At 42.9% G+C, this 13,935-nt stretch overlaps 1 protein-coding gene and 1 long non-coding RNA gene across 4 annotated transcripts in view; one reads left to right on the top strand and one right to left on the bottom strand.

Annotated features, from left to right (window-relative positions):
* fut8b (fucosyltransferase 8b (alpha (1,6) fucosyltransferase)) overlaps positions 1-13,935 on the top strand; it is a 197,926-nt gene that overhangs the window by 64,152 nt on the left and 119,839 nt on the right. The window lies entirely within an intron of this gene.
* Positions 104-13,436, bottom strand: LOC133496759 (uncharacterized). Its single transcript, XR_009793849.1, has 3 exons — positions 13,258-13,436; positions 2,130-2,215; positions 104-1,175 (listed from the first exon to the last, which is right to left on the bottom strand). It is a non-coding gene; the product is annotated as an uncharacterized LOC133496759 (long non-coding RNA).

Below are 13,935 nucleotides of genomic sequence, written 5' to 3'. Positions count from 1 at the left end.
CCCCCCTGCTGACTTCAAGCAGATATTCCTGAACACCATAAACACGCTTTAAATCAGATGCCCTGCTAATCTCTTGCAGGTTTATCCGGACACCACTGCATCTTTGAAGAAAATCTTTACTTTAGTATCTGTTAGTGTTGGTGTTGCCATCTGTTTCAGCATTTGTGCTTAGTGAACTTGTAACCTTTTGACCTGAGAAAGCAATAAAAAGTGGTACAACGGCAAGGCTGACTAAGAACATGGTTCGGAGGTACAGCTAGTCAGCCGAACCCGTCCTCCTCATGTGCCAAATTGAAGACCTCTTTTGGCTCTGTTATTTGCATGTTAGTCCAGCAGTTAGGTGATGAACCTGACGAGTATTTAGAGAAATCCAAGTGAGGAGATAAAAATTACTTGTGAATATTATTTGACTTGGCTCATTGGAGCAAAGAATGCAGCAACTTAAAATGCTCACACTCGGACCTCGTTTCTTTAATATTTATTCCATTTTCAAGCTGTTTTGGATGCCTTTATGCGCATTTTTTGAAGGCCAGCCGGCCACTTGATATCCATAATGATTTTCCAGCTCAAAATTTGATGAGACTCTAAATGACGAGGATTGAATTTGTGCAGTATTTTCCACACCAACTTATGCCAATGCTTATTTTCTCTATAAAATGTAAGTTTGACACTTCTTTACCTCTGCCAAAGATAGTTTTTCTTCCCCCTGGTAGATCCGTTTGTTTGCATAAATTGACTCAACCAATTTCGATTAAAGTTTGTGGAGCGGCGGTGCGTGGGCCCAGAAAGAACACATTTAATTTTGGTACAATTCCATTCTTCTTTTTTTTGACTAAGCATTGAGATGGCATATTCCAATACCTTCAAATTCTCAGTGTGTAAAGCCTGAAGCGTGACATATTTCATATTATATCCGTTATCGGCTTAAGGTTAGTCAGGTATTCCTCTTTTTAATCGCTAGTGTACAATCAAAAGGACTTTGAGGATGACTTTTAGCTGTTTTTAAACATATTTGACAAAGTATTGCAGATCTGTATGGTGATGCATAATTCTTTATAGGTCCGCCTCTTCTGTAATCCACACTGTGACCATCAGAACCATCTGTCAGGTTGTAGACGGTGATGCAGGTCACCATTTGTTCCAGGTCCAGGCAGGTCGGTTGTACTTTGACGAATCTGTAACTTACGCAAGCATTGTGTGGAACAGTTGCGCACCAAACAACCTTCTTGACACTCCCCTGCTGTGAATTTCAAAGCTGAGGCACAAACAATATGTCCGCCTTCTTTGCCATGTGCTCTGCGCTTATAATTCTTGAAAAAAAAAAAAAGCCCATTACTTTTCCCACAGGGTACAGGACATGAGACGATAATAGATAAGCCTTTCTCAAATGGTTAAGGTTTCCTGCGTCGGCGACAGCAAAAAAAAAAAAAAAAAAATCATAGCATATATCCTTATGTCCTTCAAAAAAAAGTTATGTGACTGTTTTTAAAAATGGTACATAGACATAAAAGACGATACACTAAACATTGGCATTCCTCATCAAAAGGCCTGGGAATAATTGCAATATATGTTTGTCTTTTGTATTAAGTGAATTGTACTACATTGTCTGGTGGCATGGCAGGATTTCTGCAATTATCATTAAACGAGAGAAAACACAAAAAATATGATGGTCAATAAGCATGGTATTAGAATATGTAAGATAACTGGCCTTCAAATAAAAGTTATGTAAATAATGGGGTTTATGCAAATATTAAATGAGTTTATAGGCATGGTAAATCAGTGTACAAGCATGATGTTTAAAAATTAAGAAACTAGTGTTATGAATACGTTGCATGTATTTAATGATCGGGAAACAATTATTTCCAGCTGGATCCCGACTTGCGTTTGAAAGCCTGCGGCTATTTTGAAGCAAATTATCACATACCGGCGATGCGTGCGGAGAATCGTGTAAATAAAGAAGGCAAACACTGGCACAGTAATTCTGTCATTGACTGTTGCTAAGTGCTGGTCGGCTTTTTTAGAAGTCGGTTCCGAGCGAACGTAGCCGTGAGTGCAAAAGGGCTGGAAAGACGCGTGAAAATAAACAGCAGAGAATCCATTTTAGCATGGCTGTCAGACTGTCAACGAACCTGCAGTTGATGGACAGTGCGGGTCCTCGTTGTCTGTCGGGGGTGTGGTGAGGAAGCGGACCGTGCCGGCCCTGAGCATGGAAAATCTGAAGAAGCAGAGAAAACAAATATCGGTTGTTGCCATGCTGGATCAGCATAAATGTCAAGCCACTTGGGGGCAGCCTGGGGGGAGAATGTCTGTCTTTAGTTGGGGTGTTTGCTGTGTTATTTCTACACATGGGACACGTGTAGTGAAGCTAAACCGCAGTTTACATAATAACTTGGCCGCGGGCTGTACTGTTTACCCAGCCACAGTACATTTACGCCAAGGCCAATTTTGGGTCATTCACCAAATGATCTTTTTCAAGGGCACTTGGCAAAATTTGGCCATGGGCTCAGCCCACCACCCAAAAGTACTCGACCTAGACTCACTGCTGCCAACACTGCATTTCACCCAACCTACTAATTGATGTTTGAGTTGTGTATGCTCATAATAGCTTTGCTAAATACAACAAATCCACATTTGTGTGAGTGCATGTAGCTCCCATAAGCAGCTGCTTGGCACTTTATTATTTCTGTAGAACAATATATTTTCGATCATCATGCTCCATCACTTTGGTTTTTAGGGCTCGTTTTGCCTCAGGGTTTTTGTTCCAGCAGAAACGCAACTGTAAATCTTGTCATGTCCTGGTAGATATTGATGAGGCACTAATATCCTCCTTTCCCCCCTCACCCCTCAGGAGGAAACAGTTCTGGTTTCAATTTTCTCTCATCCTTCATGTGTCCCCTTTTAGGATTACAATTCCTACAAGCACGTCATACCCATGAAGACCAGAATTTTATGTCAGCAATGTCGTGGCGGCGATACTTTTGTGGTGTTCCCCCCCCCTTCACTCCTCCGGCGATATTTAGATGACCCAGTGTACATGAATCATCAAGTGTTTCCCTGTTGTGGGCTTGTCCTAAAATAAGCTGAGCAAGTCTTATCTCAAACCATCAGCGTGACACATTGCAAATTGCTGAGTCAGCGTTGGCAGCGTACCCGCTGTCATAAATTAAGCAAGTCTCAGTGGAGTGAATGGCACACACAAACAAGTACAATCAAACAAAAGGTTCACGCAGTTTATATTAAAGCCCACTTCTTGTGCAAATGTCGACTGTGATAGTACTACTTTGGTGTTGTATTTGAGTTACAAATTCCAAATTTGTTGCTGAAAATGCACACAGCGAGAAACACCTGGACGAGACACGAGTGGCTGGAGGGATCTGATTGGTCAACACAAGGGAGGCGGGCAAACACCAATAGGTGGATACAACCGAAAAAAATCAGCACATAAAACATGCAACACAGGAAAAACAACATCAACCCAGCCAAGACTGAGAAAATGACAACTAATGAGAGTTCATTTCTTCAAGCGGCCATCTATTTAATTGGACGCCCAAGCCTGTCAGGGGCATGGTCACTTGCGCCTCATTCATGTTAATTATGTCATGTATTTAAGCCTCGTGTTTCATGTCATTAGTTGCCAGTTCATTGTGTGGGTTTAGCGTGAGTTTAAACTCTTGAGTTTTTTGCCTCGTTGCCACATTCCAGTGTTCTTGTGCTGCCATAGTCCAGTCAAGTCTTGTTTTTGTCCATGTTTTTCTCACCTAGAGGTTTCTGACCTCGTTTCCTGATTTTTGGATCTTGCCTTTTTGCCGCATGTTTTGGTGCTGTCGCTTGTTTGGACTGCTTACCTGTGTATAACCTCTACCTGGAATTAAACCACCCTCGAAAATCATGTCCTTCCCTCGGAATCCTGCATTTGGGTTTTACCGCATGCCGCTTGCTCATGACAAAGCCACAGTGTGAGGACTAATACACATAAGCTGAGAAACTAAACAAAATCACGTGAATTTAATCAGGGAGCAGACTAAAGATGGGTAAAAAGTCATCATTTGGGTCAAAAACTGTGTCTGACCTTCCTGAGATTGTAATAAGTGTTATAGAAGAAAATGTTAATTAGTTGGCTAATGGCATATGTTCCTCCATTATCGCAAAAAAACAGAAGTTATAAAAATTGCTACATGTTCAAAACCTATAAAAACGAGGGTCTGTGTGCAGTCTTCAGGTGTAGGAATTGTTGCGTTTTTCCACCCTCAGGGTGTTTTTTGTGTGTCTGCGGGAAGAAAACGGGGGGGGGGGTACTGCATAGTGAGTGGCTTGTGTTGCTGCACTTGTCTGCGGGTGCGCAACAGACGAAGAGATAGATGAATTGCATATTGAAGTTGTTTATTTAGCGTGCGAGTGTGAGGGATGCGTGCGTGTGTTTTCTTTCATGTGTGCGGTTGACAGCAAGAGAATTTTTCAGTCTGGCTGTGTGTATGTGACGGGAATGGTGATTACTGGCTGTGTTGGCATGAAAGCGAGCCAAAGGTTTGCATTGTTGTTTTGTTTGTGGGTGTGTGTTTACCTCAAAGATGTGTGTATGGAGGTCTTTCCATGAACTGGAAGACCGCCAGGGGCCTCTTTTGGATGTCTTTGTGGTGATTTAGGAAGCGATCGATTTCATAGTACTGCTTTGTTTCTTAGCTCGCAGTGCAACTCGCCATCACCCTTGTTTGTTTTGTTCTCTTTTGCCGGCGGGCATTTTACACTGACATTTCCCCGTCTTTTCATGGTGAAATCCACATATCTGCACCTCTCAGAACCATCACAGCCAAGGACAATGATGACAATTTTGACGAGACGAGCCCGAGGACAACAAACCGTCAGAATCGTTGCGACTGTGAACTGAAATGTGAGTGTATGCAAAGCAGACAAACAAATGGACTCTCGGAAGAGCGTCGACCTCCTACGTGGCCAAACATGTTTGTTTGTTTCTCCATTTGATATTCATGAGGGTGCTACTTCCTGGTTCTGGTTCAGAGTAACGTACAATTCGCTATTGTGATTGTTATATACTGTGGCATGATACAGAGTAAATGCGTGATAATCAATGTCGGGGAAGAAAACATTCCATGATGCATCACGATACTGTGGATGGATGGATGTTTTTTCATAAAATGCATTTTGCATAAAGATGAAATGGACTGACAGTCAGTCCAGGGTGTATTTTGTCCATCTCCGAAAGCCATCTGTTCAAGGCTCCAATTAACCCACGACCCTGAACGTGATCCTTGATAGAAAATGAATGTACAATTTATTCTAAAATTGCCATTGAAAAACAGATGTCTAATTATTGCACAACATACTTTGAAAATATTGTGGCCCGTTCCATAAATAGCTCAATTTACACGTTATGTACGTTACTCGTAAAACAGGTTCCCGGGCTTCCTGTAAAAGTTCCGTTAATGACTAGAACTGGGGGCTTTTGACGCGATGGTTTGAACCGGAACTTGCTAAAATGGTGTTTTTGTTGTCTTCGGACAAACGTTAAATACATATATATCTATGATAATGATGTATGTAAACATAATCGAAGCCTAAATATCAGATTGTCATCTTTGGTTGGTCTTGAAGTCATGAAAACATAAGGCTTTGTCCAGGTCTCCTGCCATAGGACTCTGGCTATCACCTGAACTGGAAGGAATTACTTCAACCTGTTTTGCCAAATGCGGAGGTTGGTTGTGTCAAACCCAAATCATAGGTTTTGTTTTACGTTCCTTTTTTCCGAGAAGTGTAACAGAAATTGCAAGGAGCTTATGGCCATGCTACCGTGAAAACGCCCGACCTCATCAGATCTCGGAAGTGGGTTTGGCCCTGGTTAGTACTTGGATTGGAGACCGCTTGTGGATACCAGGTGCTGTAAGCTTCTCTCCCCAGCTAAATGCAGAAGGGTTGCGTCAGGAAGGGCATCTGGCGTAAAACTGTGGCAAACAAATATGCGTTCATCCAAGACGACGCGCTGTTGCGACCCCTAGCGGGACAAGCCGAAAGGAAAAGAAGAAGGTAACAGAAATTGCAAGGCAGTCTCTGTTCAACTTCACAAATGTTCCTCTGAATAAATGGACAAAATTCCCACAGACGCACTCCAATCTCATTTCGCAAATATTCCAAGGAGAGTGGAAGCTGTCGCAGCTAAAAGATGCTAATGTTTTGTCATGTCTCCTGGTATCTCTTGACACTGCCCTGGGAGACCAAGCGAACCTTTTGAGTGCACCATCTGAGAGGAGCCGCGCTATCGGAGCGACTTCCGTGCATTGCAGATACTCGTGCTCACGAGTACCGCGTGCAACCAGCCAGGAATCAAGTGGAAAGGATGGGGAGGAAGTAATGGTCTGTGGCAGCCACCTGCTCAAACTTCCTTTCATACGGTTATCTTACTAACTGCCACTTTCCACCCGGACTTGTACTACGATGGCTATGAAGATCCGTTCCCTTTATTTTTAGAGTACTGTACATACAACCTTCACAATCACTAAAAGGTTCTTAGTCCATGAATCCAAAAGATCGATCATATGCAATATGGCGTGTCCCCCCCCCCTTTGCTCCCCCCCGCCCCAGCTAAAACAGCTCACTGCAGCAGGCATTCTACGACTCCATCTCGATAATGATGAGGACAGTTGCGGTATTAATGGCACATAGATTGATGCCGATGAGGAAGCGTGTCGTGACACAGTAATCATACTAATGTTATAGCATGAGTAATGATGTGGAACGTGCTGGCAAATGGGCTCGTTATCATGGGAGGGGTGGGGGGGGGGTTGATGGGCAAAAGGATGATATACTCAATTATGATGTCTAGTACTGAGATGATGAAGGGAACTGGATGAGTCGGGTTCCAGCTTTCATTCACCGTCATTGCTCACCTGTATCACTTTGCTATTTGGGGAAGGGAGATCCTCGGACAGAAAACCGCAGCATTATTTTTCTGGCATATTTTGAAAGGTTTTGCTCACAATGGTAGTGTGATTGAATGCACAATATTTTCTGTTACCTGGAAATTCAAGAATCAATTGCATGGGGGTGGGGGGAGAGAATCACTGTTGCCAGACTGTCAGAGGTCACTCGACGCATTTTATCAGCGTAAGTGGATAAGGAAACTTTAGGAGAATGAAGTATGTGAAACTACTTCATGAAAGAGGTGCTTGTATTTTTGCTTTATCGGGCAGAGTATGTGTACTGTACAAAGGCAGCCTTTACCGTCGGTGCCATTTTTGAATAGGTCAGTCGTGGTATATTTGCAATGTATAAATATATACTATATACCAATGAGTAGTCTTGAAGTTGTATCAGTTTGATCCTGAGTGTGATTGAAAAATCCAGTCCTTGGCGGTTCGCCGTTTACAATGGTATTTATATACAATAGTTCAAGTTGCATTACCAACGGCTTGCCATTGACTAGTTTGCGGAGGAGGATAATAATACAGTACATCAACACGCAGCGCAAGAAAGCATGCTTGTTACCGCATACTCACTGTATTCACTGTTAATTGCAGTAAAGTTCTTGATTATATATATTATTGATTTTTTTTTTTTTTTTTGGGGTGGGGGGAGAAACATACATACGTGCCTATTGTGGAACACCCTGCTATCCATCCATCCATCCATCCATCCATCCATCATCTACCGCTTTTCCGGGTCGGGTCGCGGGGGAAGTAGCTTCAGCAGGCATACCCAGACTTGTCTTTCCCCAGCTACTTCTTCCAGCTCTTCCGAAGGGATCCCGAGGCGTTCCCAAGCCAGCCGAGAGACTTACTCTCTCCAGCGTGTCCTGGGTCGTCCTAGTCTCTTTCCGGTGGGACGTGCCCGGAACACCTCACCAGGGAAGCGTCCGGGAGGCATCCGAATCAGATGTCCCAGCCACCTCATCTGGCTCCTCTCAATGCGGAGGAGAAGCTGCTTGCCACTGAACCCCTCCCGGATGACCAAGCTTCTCACCCTATCTATGAGGGAGAGTCCAGACACCCAGTCATGGAAATCTGCTCTCTATAAAAAAAAAAATAATAAATAAATCCCCCAGTTTTTTACAGTATTTATTTAATCTAACACCCTCAAAAGTCACTGATGGTGTCTTGGTCCGCATGCCTTCCTTTGGTGCAGGCAGCATAGGATCGATTCCCGCTCAGTGATGGTGTCGATATCTGCCCTGTGACTGGCTGACGACCAGTTCGGGGTGCAGTTTGCCTTCGCCCGAAGTTAGCTGGGATAGGCTACATCTCTCTCTCGAGATAAATGCAGAGGGGTTGCGTCAGGAACGGCATCCGGCGTAAAAACTGTGCCAAACAAATATGAGCATTCATCTGAGATGACGCGCTGTGGCGACCCTGAACGGGACAAGCCGAAAGAAATACATACATACATTTATTGTAATGCCCTTGCATGTGTTAAAGGAGAGGCACAGTCGCATATGCACTTTTATACGGGTTGTTGAACGTCAGGAGAACAGGAAGACACAAACACAATGAGCACGCTCACGCATTAGCTGCTGTTAGCCACAGCTCACATCGAGACACTCACGTGCACATTCGGCAACAGACACTTAAAAGTAAGTACACTAGTTTCTATATTTTCAATCACTGAATGTGTTTAACGTGTGCGTGTGGTTTGATGTAAAACATTTATGCAATGAGTTTTCCACCCATACCGGATAGTTCCAGAATGTACACCCCACAATGAACACAGTTCACTTTACTGTATAATTATGATTTTCCTACTGCGTTGGCATAGGTTAATGATAAACTACGGCGTGGTGTATGACTGTCATCTCGGCACAAGGTGGAACTTTCGTTTTTTTGTCAAAATAAAGAGCGCAAGCGAGCAGTGTCTCATTTCCATGTCAGGGCAAACAAAGAGTACGAAAAACCGAAAGGCGACCATTTATCTCAGTCTGATATCAGCGATTGTACAAGGTCACAGATTAGTTACAAAGTTTTAGTTCATGCTTGCTTTCACCCAATTTTCAGCTGAATCACCCATCCAAATGTATCTCTCTCGAATGACATTCCAATTTGTTTCCCCTTTCAGGGGAATGGTTGGAGTTTTGGAACACAGCCCTCCTGGCTGTGCATTTGCATCTCCAAGAACACAGATGCTCTGTTGTTTACTCCGCAGCGAGTCTTTCTGATGTGCTCATTTTCCAGAGAAGGGCTGGGGAGGGAAATGACATGCCTCCGTGCAGAATTTTGGACATATTCACCGCTAATGAAATGGAATGACGAAATTTTGCCCGGGACCGCCACATTCATCTGCGTGACTCACAGTGTGTCCTCACGCCCCTTTCAACTTCTACTTCTAATTAGTTGGCAGTCAAAGGAAAATCATCACCCCACGTTATTTGCGCCATAGCACAGTTTGAAATTTGAATGGAAATCTGACCAGGCAATCCAGTTGTAAAGATACTAATTTCCAATCCAACTGAATGATTGAACTCTGCTTGACACTAACTCATCCCTCTTTGATTGCGTCCTACTCTCTATGTTGGAATTATTTCCCAGAGAGAGACGATGGCCAAAATCTCGCTGTGGGGACACACTGCCTGTAGACGGATAATAAAGCAAGAGGAAAATTGAACACCGTCTCGTGCTCTTTCATTTCGTCCGGCAGGAAGTGTTAATAAAACCTAAATTAAATCCATCCCCTCCACACCCTCCGTGCAAAACAACCAAGAAAGGATAGAACCGAAAACAGCCCTTTGTGTCACCGGTGTTGATTGTCTGCACTGGAGGGCTTTCGAGGCGGCACTGGACTGAGTTCGAAGGGGATGAGCCACAGGATTAGGTGCGAAAAATGGGAGAGTGATAGAACAGCAAGAAAAGTTTGGCCAAGGAGCGACAAACAAGGATGAAGTGAGACAGACTGAAAAGGTGATTCAATACGTCGGGACAGAGAATGAATGTTTGAGGCCACGGCTTTTTAGAAAGTTCAATCAAGCCAAATGGAAGACGGCACAGAGCGTTAAAGCCAGCAACCAGTGGGCGAGGAGGAAGCCAGTTTTCCTACGTGAGCCAGACCTCATTCATGGTGGGAACAGAGAAAAAGATCTTCTGCGTTTCATCTGCAGACTTTAACAAGGCTACAATCCATCATACGTGTAATGTGAGACCGGCTATTATTAATGTGGGCACAGTTTTCCCCCCCGCTGGCGTGACTTGGTCACAGAGCAAAACGTTGACTCAAAGTAGCGCGAGATGAAATTGTGGCAGAAATTAGCCTGCTGGGCAGCGATATGACTAACAAGATACGCACCCCCCACCACCCCCAGTAAACATAAATCCTGTCTGGTCATGTGGTGGTAATGTCGCAAGTGTCCTGCTGTGGCCTTTATGCCGCTTCCCCGGCCTTCAAAGTCAACATCCTTTGTCTTTTGTCGTAGATATGGAGCTGCTGGTGGAGCAGGATGCCACACATTTACACATGGAACTTAAAGGTTTAGGTCATCATATTGTTTGCGATTTAAAGGTTAGTTTAAAAAAAAAAAAATTCATTTTCACTTCTTCTGGTGAGCTTTTCTATTTGAAACTTCCAGAAGAGTATGAAAATGATTTCTCGTGTCTCATTTGCTCTTTATTTCAAACAGCAACATAGCTTTATTTTAGGAATTTCCACTTGGCTTAATGCTCGCAAAAGAATTTTTTTAACTATTGTGACCTAACCTTGCCCCCTCTGAAACTCAAAAACAAGACACAAATAAAACAAAGCATTGTTATTCAGCTCTCATCCAAAAATGGCAGGATACTCAATATATCGAGCAAAAAAATATATATATGCAAAAACTATATATGCAGTATATAAACGCTAAAATTTGAACAGGTGATTTGTACAACCAATGTACATTATTATATTACTGATAAGTCCTTTTTGCCGGTTTATGAAATGTCATTTCTTCCAATACAATGACTTTTTAATGGTAAAATTAAAAAATTAAAAAACTTTTTTTTTTAATAAAAGTACAAATAAACTATGTACTGTATGTTGTCAACTGTTTTCATTAGGAATGTATTTCCTACAAAATTATATATTTTTTAAATATTTTAAATGATGACTTTATTAATGTAAAAGTAATATTGCAACTTTATTTTGGTATGAAGATAGAACTATTACTTTCTTCCCATTCAATAATTCTTTTGTAATTGTTCTGTGTTATTTTTGGGCCCTCTGCAATGGATTTGTAAATAAATAAATAAATGGAGTGCACCATGCCAACATTCTGTCAGGCTCGCATTAGCTCTTCTCAAATCATTTTTTTATGTCACTCAAGTCTGTGCAAATGGTGCCATTCGCTTAAATTTGTATTGTTTTACAATCGCCGGCGCCGCTGCAGCGGCGCTGTAAGAATGTAAAGTGCCTATCGCAGTTTATGGGTAGTGATAAAACCACAATTTCATACTCTCGCTGTAGTAGGGTGATGGAAAGTGTGAAATATGGGCAAATGACCGTCCCGCTGATCCCGCTGTAGCAGAGGTGATAAAATGGCGGGGATTGTGGGCGGTGGTTGAATGTCGAGTAATTGGTTGCAACAATAGAGAATTAACCAAACGGGAATAATTCATTTACGAGTCCCACATTAATGCAGTGCAAATTCAATGCGTCCAATTTTATTGTAGTGTTAGAACAATGATTTTGTCTGCCAAGAGCATCTTGTTCATTTTTCAACGGGCTTGATGTCTTCTTGGCTTGAAAAAATACGGCATAAGATTATATTAACTTGAGAAGGCGTGAGTTGGTGTATTTTCCCAAAACTACGAGCCTGCCCCTGCTGAAAGTTTTCCCTCCTTACTCTGCACTCACCCAAAATGCTCCCATTATCGAGAGAATTCATCTTGCAGAGTTCAAGTACGTGGCTGGATTTAGACTAGAGGCTGCTGTCAAGCTTTATCGAGCGCTTTCTTTTCTTAGTGGGAAGGAAGGAGACGCCCTTGCCAAACGAGGCTGGCGTTATGACAGCCGCTCTCGACATCTTTACTGCTTCATCCTCCGCTGACTTTTTGCATATGCTCGCAGTTCACCCGCAAACACGCACGCAGTGATGAGTTTTGTCGGGTCGGTCATTTGTTAATGAGTGACTTTAGAACACTTTAATTGGGAGTTAAATCTGCAATGTTGAACACCCAGATAGTGGTAGAGTTTAGATTTCAACTCAAATATACATATCCATCCATCCAATTTCGATAGCATTTATGCTAATTGGGGTCTGGGTGAGCTGGAGCGCCTCCCGGTTAATTTTGGGCAAGAGGCGAAGTACGGCCATGATTGATCGTCTGCCAATTGCGAGGCACACAACAGTTACACTAATAATCACGCCAACGGGGAATTTAGTCTTCAATGAGTCAAACATGCGAGCACGGCAAAAACGTGCAAAGTGTTCAACGAAATAATATTTGTCAATTATGGCGCACCGCATTATAAAGCGCACCCTCAATGAATGGGCTATTTTAAGAAAAAAATAATATACAAGGGGCATAGAATAGACGCTACAGTAGAGGTTAGGGGTTACGTTACGCATCCATTAGATGGAGCTGCACTAAAGGCTCAATATTGATCCATATATAAGGCGCACCTGATTATAAGGCGCACTATCAGCTTTTGAGAAAGTTAAAGGCTTTTAGGTGCACCTTATGGTGCGGAAAATATGGTACATACATTTTCTAATTAAATTATCTTGTTCCATTCAATTAGTTACTCTACAACAGGGGTGCTCAATGCGTCGATTGCAGCGCACTGAACTTTCTCTAACAACGACCGCCAGCCACACTCTTTTTTTTTTTTTTCCTAGCTTACCTTACACCGCCCCCTGCCACTCTTAAAGACAAACACTCATAATTAAAAATGTTACAGTATTTACGCAGCCCATCAATGTGTTTTACAATGACAGCGTCCACCACCGCTGCTTTAGTCCGCAACACAGCCTGGGCAACGTAGAGCAAAGACGAGCAAGACATGTGCTTATATGAGAAAGAAATGCTGTTGTTTTAAGATGCCATGACTGTTGGAGTATGTGAATAATCGAAGAAAAAGTGGTTAAACTGGATGAGATTTTCTTTTTTCCAAGTGGGAAAGGTCTGGTCTGAAGCCAAAGTAGAACGTGCAGGATGAGATGGTGGGTAATTTTAAAATTCCACCTTGACACAGCCTGATCCATGATGAAAGCACAAATAATACAGTGCGTAGACATGACATTAGAATTGGCCACAAAGACTTTCAGTGCAAATCCAGCCAAAGACGCACCTTCCCATTTTTCCGTGCGTGGGTACGTCTGACTCATCAGTGTTGTTGTTTTCTCCAGTGGTGCTTGTTGGTCGTCATCGCATGGCCAGCGCTGCCTCAAAGCTTGTCACAGAAGGCGTAACACGAGTAGTAATAAAACACGGGTGCAGTCAGCCCTCAATGGGACCACAGACTCTCTCTCTGTGACTGTTATCTCTCAGCTGCGCCCCCACCCCCACCCCCACTGCGCTTTACGGGCGACGTGATAAGCTGCGAGAGGATTTCTCCCGTGCCTGCCTTGTGCACAAGAGTGATTTTAGTTTTTGCAACTTTGGAGATGGCCGAGAGTTTGCCACGCAGAAGGTCGGCATATAACGGATTTTATGATTACTTGAGTTTATGAAAGTTGACTGTGCTGTTTGAGGCGGTTCAAAGATGACTGACCGGTCAGAAATGCGCAAATACACTTCCCAAACTACAAATAAGTATGTATTGAATACCACAACACTGTTTGTGGTGTCCTTGGGAGCACACGCAGTTGTTGTCATTGAATGCTCTTCATAACAAATGGAATATTAAAATATATCCTGTGATTGACTGACAAGCTCACCTCACCCCTGGCTTTCCTACAAGGAACACGACTGCGGGTTTTCTTCTAGTACTCCATTTTCCTTCTGTGTCCCAAATGCATTTCAGATG

Source organism: Syngnathoides biaculeatus, chromosome 23 (assembly GCF_019802595.1).
Source record: "Syngnathoides biaculeatus isolate LvHL_M chromosome 23, ASM1980259v1, whole genome shotgun sequence".
Classification (NCBI taxonomy): domain Eukaryota; kingdom Metazoa; phylum Chordata; class Actinopteri; order Syngnathiformes; family Syngnathidae; genus Syngnathoides; species Syngnathoides biaculeatus.
The sequence above is the reverse complement of the archived record's forward strand: the minus strand, read 5'-3'. Positions and strand labels throughout refer to the sequence as shown.